This window comes from Sminthopsis crassicaudata, chromosome 1, assembly GCF_048593235.1.
Source record: "Sminthopsis crassicaudata isolate SCR6 chromosome 1, ASM4859323v1, whole genome shotgun sequence".
Lineage (NCBI taxonomy): Eukaryota > Metazoa > Chordata > Mammalia > Dasyuromorphia > Dasyuridae > Sminthopsis > Sminthopsis crassicaudata.
The window spans coordinates 170,663,537-170,670,171 of NC_133617.1; positions in this window are offsets into that span (position 1 = coordinate 170,663,537).

Genomic DNA, 6,635 nt, shown 5'->3' on the forward strand with positions numbered 1-6,635 from the left:
CATGGCAGAAACAATGTATATTAATTATATCATATATCAAGTTAAGGTCAAAATGGGTAAATAATTTAGACATAAAAAGTAATACCATGAGAAAATTAGTAGGACATGGAATAGTTCACCTGTTATATCTGTTAGTAAGGGAAAAATTAACAAGCACAAACAAATGCAACCATAATTAGAAACAAAACACAAAAAAATTTGAGTGTGATGGGATCAACTCTCTCAGATAAAAGGCCTAATTTTTCAAATATGTAGACAATGTAGTCAAATTTATAAAAATATAAGTAATTCCCCAGATGACAAATGGTGAAGGAAAAGTAAATTTTCAGACAAAAAATCAAAACTATCTAGTCATAAGAAAAAATCTTTCAAATAACTTTTGATTAAAGAAATGAAAACTAAAAACAAATTCTGAGTTACCATCCCACACCTATCAGATTGATTAACATAATAATAAAAAATAAAAATTATAAATGTTGGAGGATGTGGAAAAACTGAGAAACTAATGTATTGTTGGCAGAGTTGTGAAGTTATCCAACCATTATGTAGAGCAATTTGTAACTATGCCCAATGATATATAAATTTCTGCATATTCTTTGATCCAGCAATACCACTGCTAGGTCTATATCCTAAAGAAATTTAAAAGGGAAGAAAAAATCCATTTGTACAAAGACTATAGCAGCTCATTTGTGATAGCAAAGAATTGAAAATTAAGAGGATACTCCTCATTTGTGGAATGGCTGAAGAAATTGTAGTAAATTATTGTAATGAAATATTATTATGCTATAAGAAATTCATAATTTTAGAAAAACCTGGGCTTAATCCCAAAAGACTTCTGATTAAAAATGTTTCTCATGTCCAGAGAAAGAACTGGTATTGTGGAAATACAGTCTGAACACACTATTTTTTTTTCTTCCCTTCCTTCCTTCTTTCCTTCCTTCCTTCCTTTCTTCCTTCCTTCCTTCCTTCCTTCCTTCCTTCCTTCCTTCCTTCCTTCCTTCCTTCCTTCTTTTCTTTTTCTTTCCTTCCTTCCTTCCTTCCTTCCTTCCTTCCTTCCTTCCTTCCTTCCTTCCTTCCTTCCTTCCTTCCTTCCTTCCTTCTTTTCTTTTTCTTTCCTTCCTTCCTTCCTTCCTTCCTTCCTTCCTTCCTTCCTTCCTTCCTTCCTTCCTTCCTTCCTTCCTTCTTTTCTTTTTCTTTCCTTCCTTCCTTCCTTCCTTCCTTCCTTCCTTCCTTCCTTCCTTCCTTCCTTCCTTCCTTCCTTCCTTCCTTCCTTCCTTCCTTCCTTCCTTCCTTCCTTCCTTCCTTCCTTCTTTTCTTTTTCTTTCCTTCCTTCCTTCCTTCCTTCCTTCCTTCCTTCCTTCCTTCCTTCCTTCCTTCCTTCCTTCCTTCCTTCTTTTCTTTTTCTTTCCTTCTTCTCTTCTTTCTTTCCTTTTTTCCTGCCTTCTTGCCTTCCTGTTTGTTTGCCTTCTGCCTTTTCTTTCCTTCTTTCTTGAGTCTTCTTTCACAAAATCACTAATATAGAAATGTTTTACATGATTATACATGTATAACCTAGATCTTTTGGTCTTTTGAAACCAAACTGATTAAATTTCAGGACATGCTACATTTTTTAAAAATTCCATCATTTAGAAGTAAAATTGGCAGTTACACAGGAACTTTAGGAGCTGGTTATTTTTTTTTAAAGTCTAATGAATATTTAATAAAGAAAAACATTTAAACATATACTATTTGCATTTTTATCCTTATCCTTCCTTGCCCCAAATTTGTTTTTTTAAAAGTTGTATAAATTCAATTATTTGACAAAAAAATCATATTTATAAGATTTCTTAAACTTCTACTAATCACACTATAGTGTGTCTGTATGGAAACAATTATCATGTTAACACATAAGATTCACAGAATATATGTTTGCAAATACTCTTAATGCTGACATAACTATTTCTTCCGTATGGGATTTAACATTCCAAATGTTCTAAGTGTTTTGAAACGTTTAAAAGAAGTAATAGGGAAAACACATGTTCTTTCACCTTGGTTTGCATAATGATTCATTAAAGAAAAAGGAACTAACTAAATAAGGTCAATCTGGTCTATGTAAAATATAATTTGGTGTGTAGCAGTTAACCTCTGGAGAAAAGTATTTGAATATTTAGACTAGCAAGTTTAATACCATAATATACATATGGGGCAGGAAAAACACCTGCTGCTAATGTTTTCAATTAATGTAACTTTAGAGTCAGTCTTTATGAGTCCAGACATAACAACTTAGCATTGCTTTATGTGCCCTTAATATTAAAAACCAAAGATAGCTAATACTAAATATGATTTATAAGATGTATTATAATTGTTCACACTTCCATTTCACAAAGTTTGCTATGTATTCACCACATCAGCTATTTTTTGACATAGATCAGATTTTATTTTTCCCCTCCACACTCCAATCTGTGAAAAATAAACTATATTTTCTTTAACTTTAAAACTTTGACTTTTTTCTTGATGCACGCATATGAATGTATATATGTATTCATATATATATATGTACAAATATACAATGTATATGTATAATGTGTAAATATACATATATATGTAGGCATGCATATATGTTTTTATACACAAAGTTTCTAGGAAATGAGAATGAAATATGAAAAATTTTTGTGATTTAGTTTACCCACACTTAATCCCATCCCTATCAAATCTTTAACAAAAAAAAGCTTTAAGCAAGACTTGGACTAGATAAATTTCTTTAAAGAATTTTATAGGTTGTTGCAAATTTCTTAAAATCTGCCTTTCTTGCCTTACAATGTATAATTGATTCTGGTCTTCATGTAGAGCTGAAATTGTTCTTATTTCTTAAGATGTGATTTGCTGAAAACCTATATATCATGACCAAATATATCATAATATATGTGTCATTGAAGCTTGATATCAGCAGTCCTTTCTAAAAAAGGTATCTGAGGAACTAGTACAAAACTAAAGAACAAACCAAAAAATTCCAGGATTCAGGGAAAGATCCTCCTCATTACTCTTAGGATCACACATTTAGATTTAGAAGTGATATTGTTGGCAATTCAATCCCAATACTCCCATTTGCAAATGATGAAACTAAGATTTTTAGAGATGGTCTTGGTCACATAAATAACATAAATGAGAAGTATTATTTAACTCTGGTCTCCCTATTAGCTTATTTGGAAAAATAGAGAGTTTGGACTCAGTGATCTCTAAGGCCTCTTCCATCTCTAAACTCTATGATCATGCAAAATAGATTAGGGATAATAAGTGTTAGAAGAAGGAGTGATAGAATGGGATATTGGGAACAATTAGAAAGCTCTGAGTTTGAATGGGTGTTCTGAGAAGAGTGAAGAAGCTATGAACACACAAACACATCTTGTCTTTAAATTAACACATCATTCATCATTTCTGGAAGACCATTTCATTTTGTTCTTTTCTGTGGACATTACCTAGCAAGAATAAAATATTTATGTAAGTACTTCTTGGCTCAGAAGTCAACATTTTAATTTTATTCCTTTCAGGTATTTGCAAGTAAATTTCAAATATTTTTAGGGTCATGCTGAAGCTTAGTTTTACTCTTTAGTCATGAAACTGAAACTAAATTAAAATACCTAAGGGAAAAAAGGTAAATTTGTGCAAATAATTGTATATTGTTTCTAGCTGCATATTTGAATACATAGGAATATATTCATGTATGTGAAAATGTATACAAATATATGTAAAATGTATTAACTTATAGAATTATGCATATTTTAAAATATAAATGTATCTTATGCTTATAGATGTATAGATCATTCTCAGATTCAACATGCCATGTTATTTTGTTAAGTAGAAACTATACTTTTAAAATTATTATAATTAACAAATATTAAAATAATGCTAATAAACAATGAAATTGAATTCCATTATATGTGGAATAAGTCCACATGAGGAATATACTGCCCATAAGAAGTGTCAACCTTTAAGCAAATTATCTATACTCACTATTGAAGAAAAGGAGAATAACTGAGAAATCCTAGGTGTTTCAGAAAAAAAGACAGATAGATATGAATACAGAGGTAGATAAACATATAGATAGATTGATATGGCCTGGATCTTAGTTCGAGATTCTGAAAAACTATAAGTTTTATGCTAGGGAAATGACTTTTTTGCTTCTTTCATCAAGGATAACATTGAAATCTACCCCAACTGCAAGTAACATCTTAAGACTGCTCAATTCTTTTAAAAGAAAATTAATGTACCAATATGAGTTAAGTGGGTACTTCCCTGAGTAGAGTTCATAGGCAAAGGAATTTCTGGACCTGTATGGAACTTGCTCAGTGGTCAATGCTGTTCTCTGTGTATAATAAAACTAATCATAATAATCATTATTTGTGTAATACTTTATACACACTATTTTATTTTACCCTCACAACAACCCTGCAAGATAGGTGACATTATTTTCTCAATGTAGATGAAGGAATTAAGTCAGGTTAAGTGACTTGCAATAGTCTCAGAGAAATGCTTGAGGCTCAATTTGAAATCAGGTCATTCTGACTTCAGGTCCATGGCCTCTTTTCATTGCAGCACTTTGCTTGCTCTGAATAGCTTTCTTATTCTGAGCCATACTTATTTACTGAGTAGTATTGCTCAAAAATAAATGAAAAAGAATGAAGATGACACTGGAATTCTTCAAGTAAAATCTGAATGACCACTCATATATGTTTTAGAGAGGTTTACTGTTCTGGAACAGGTTAGACTCGATTGTTTCTTAAGATCACTTCTGCTTTTGAGATTCTGTGGTGTGTGTAGGAAAAAATCCCTGTGTAACTGTGTGTGTAAGAGTGTTTTTTTCTTTACATTCCCCACATAAAGACCTTCTGATGTAGTTTTAAACTAGAAGGAGAGAATTTAAAAATGAAAAAGGATCCTATGGTTCATATGCCTGAATTTTGGAAGAAGCCTTAGAAATAAATGACATCCAGTTCCTTCATCTTATAGATGAGAAAGCTGAGATTTAGGGGTGAAATGCATGATTTCTCCGAGATTACTATGAGTTAGAAGGATAGCTGGATCTAAAGTACAATTCTTTTAAATATCAGGTCCATGCCATTTCCATTGTCCAATAGTGGTTTTACTCTTTCTCTTTACTAAAGAGTAGAGCTCTATAAAATAGGAAATAAAAGATTATTTCACAAAATATTTTTTAAATATAATATTAATTATTTAAAAGTATTATCACTGTTAATATCTAGAATAGCACAATGCCTCCAAGGAATTCATGATGGTTAAAGTGTGATATGGCTTTGATATAGTTGATTTATGTGAAAAAAAACCTAAGTTAGTGCTCAGGAATGAAAAAATGCATACCCCAAAGCACTGTTTCTAGGCTATTTTCTTCTCATCTTGATTCATGAAGTTAGGTATCACATGGAGGGTATGGTTTTTATCAACTAAAGAGAAAACACTGGAAGTGAGACAAAAAAAGAACAAAAAAAGTGCATTTATGAGTGGCTTGGCAAAGACTATGCATTTTCGTCTTGAAAGGCTATTAGGACTTTTCAATAGTGTGGATTTCACACTCCTTTTTATTTTATAAAATAGGAAATGATTACCATTTTGTGTAATGTATTGTACAGGTTTAATAGGATTGCACTCTTGCTGAGTACTGTAGTAACAAATAAATGCAATGGAGAATTGCTGACACCATTGAAAACTGCTAGTTCAACATAAATGGTTGCTGTAAATAAATCTCCTGTAATTTCCCTATATGTCTTGACTGCTGCTTTCAGCTTTGCTCACAAGCAAGTAGTTACACTGAGCTCCTCAGGGCTCTTATTTCTATATCTTCTGTATGGTTATGGCCTAGCAACACTTCAAACACACAGCGCTAAAGTGTGGATGAACTCATACAATCTCACACAAACACATGGTTGGCTTGGACCTTGAGTATCTTCGCACCTAGCAGACAGTCAGAAAGTTAAAGGAGAAAAAAAGAGGCTGGTTGCACTTTTGTGCTCACCTTCATTGTACTGCCTTAGAGGTAGTATAATGTTCACTTTAATGTTCAATTTCCTAAAATAATTACCATCTTTAAAAAAAAAGTGCTACCATTCTCTGAAAAAGATGAAAAGAGTGATGAAGGATACAATTATACTGGCTTTATATCAAGGGTCCTTGGATATAAATTGGATGATTATTTTAAAAAATGCTACTTGAGTTAAATTTTCAATTATCTATTAACTTTAACCAGGTAAAGGAATAATTGAAATTTCCTTCAATTATGTTCAATACACATTTACTATATATTTTCTATGTTTAAGGTGCTCTTCTATATATTGGGCACTCAGACACAAAAATAGAATAGCCTCAGGCTCCAGAGAGCCTACATTCTATTAAAAACATATAATCTAGTTGTTGTCACAGTCTGTAATAATTTACATATAATATGAAAGCATGATGATGTTAAAATAACTATTATATAATTTTATTTTACGTATAATATATAATATATTATTATGTAAGGTTATATAATATATAATTTTATTATGTAATATATTGTATTATGTATTATTCATAAGATTGCTTATGGATATGTTGCATAATAATGACATTATCATATAACATTTTAAGATTTGCAAAGCACTTTA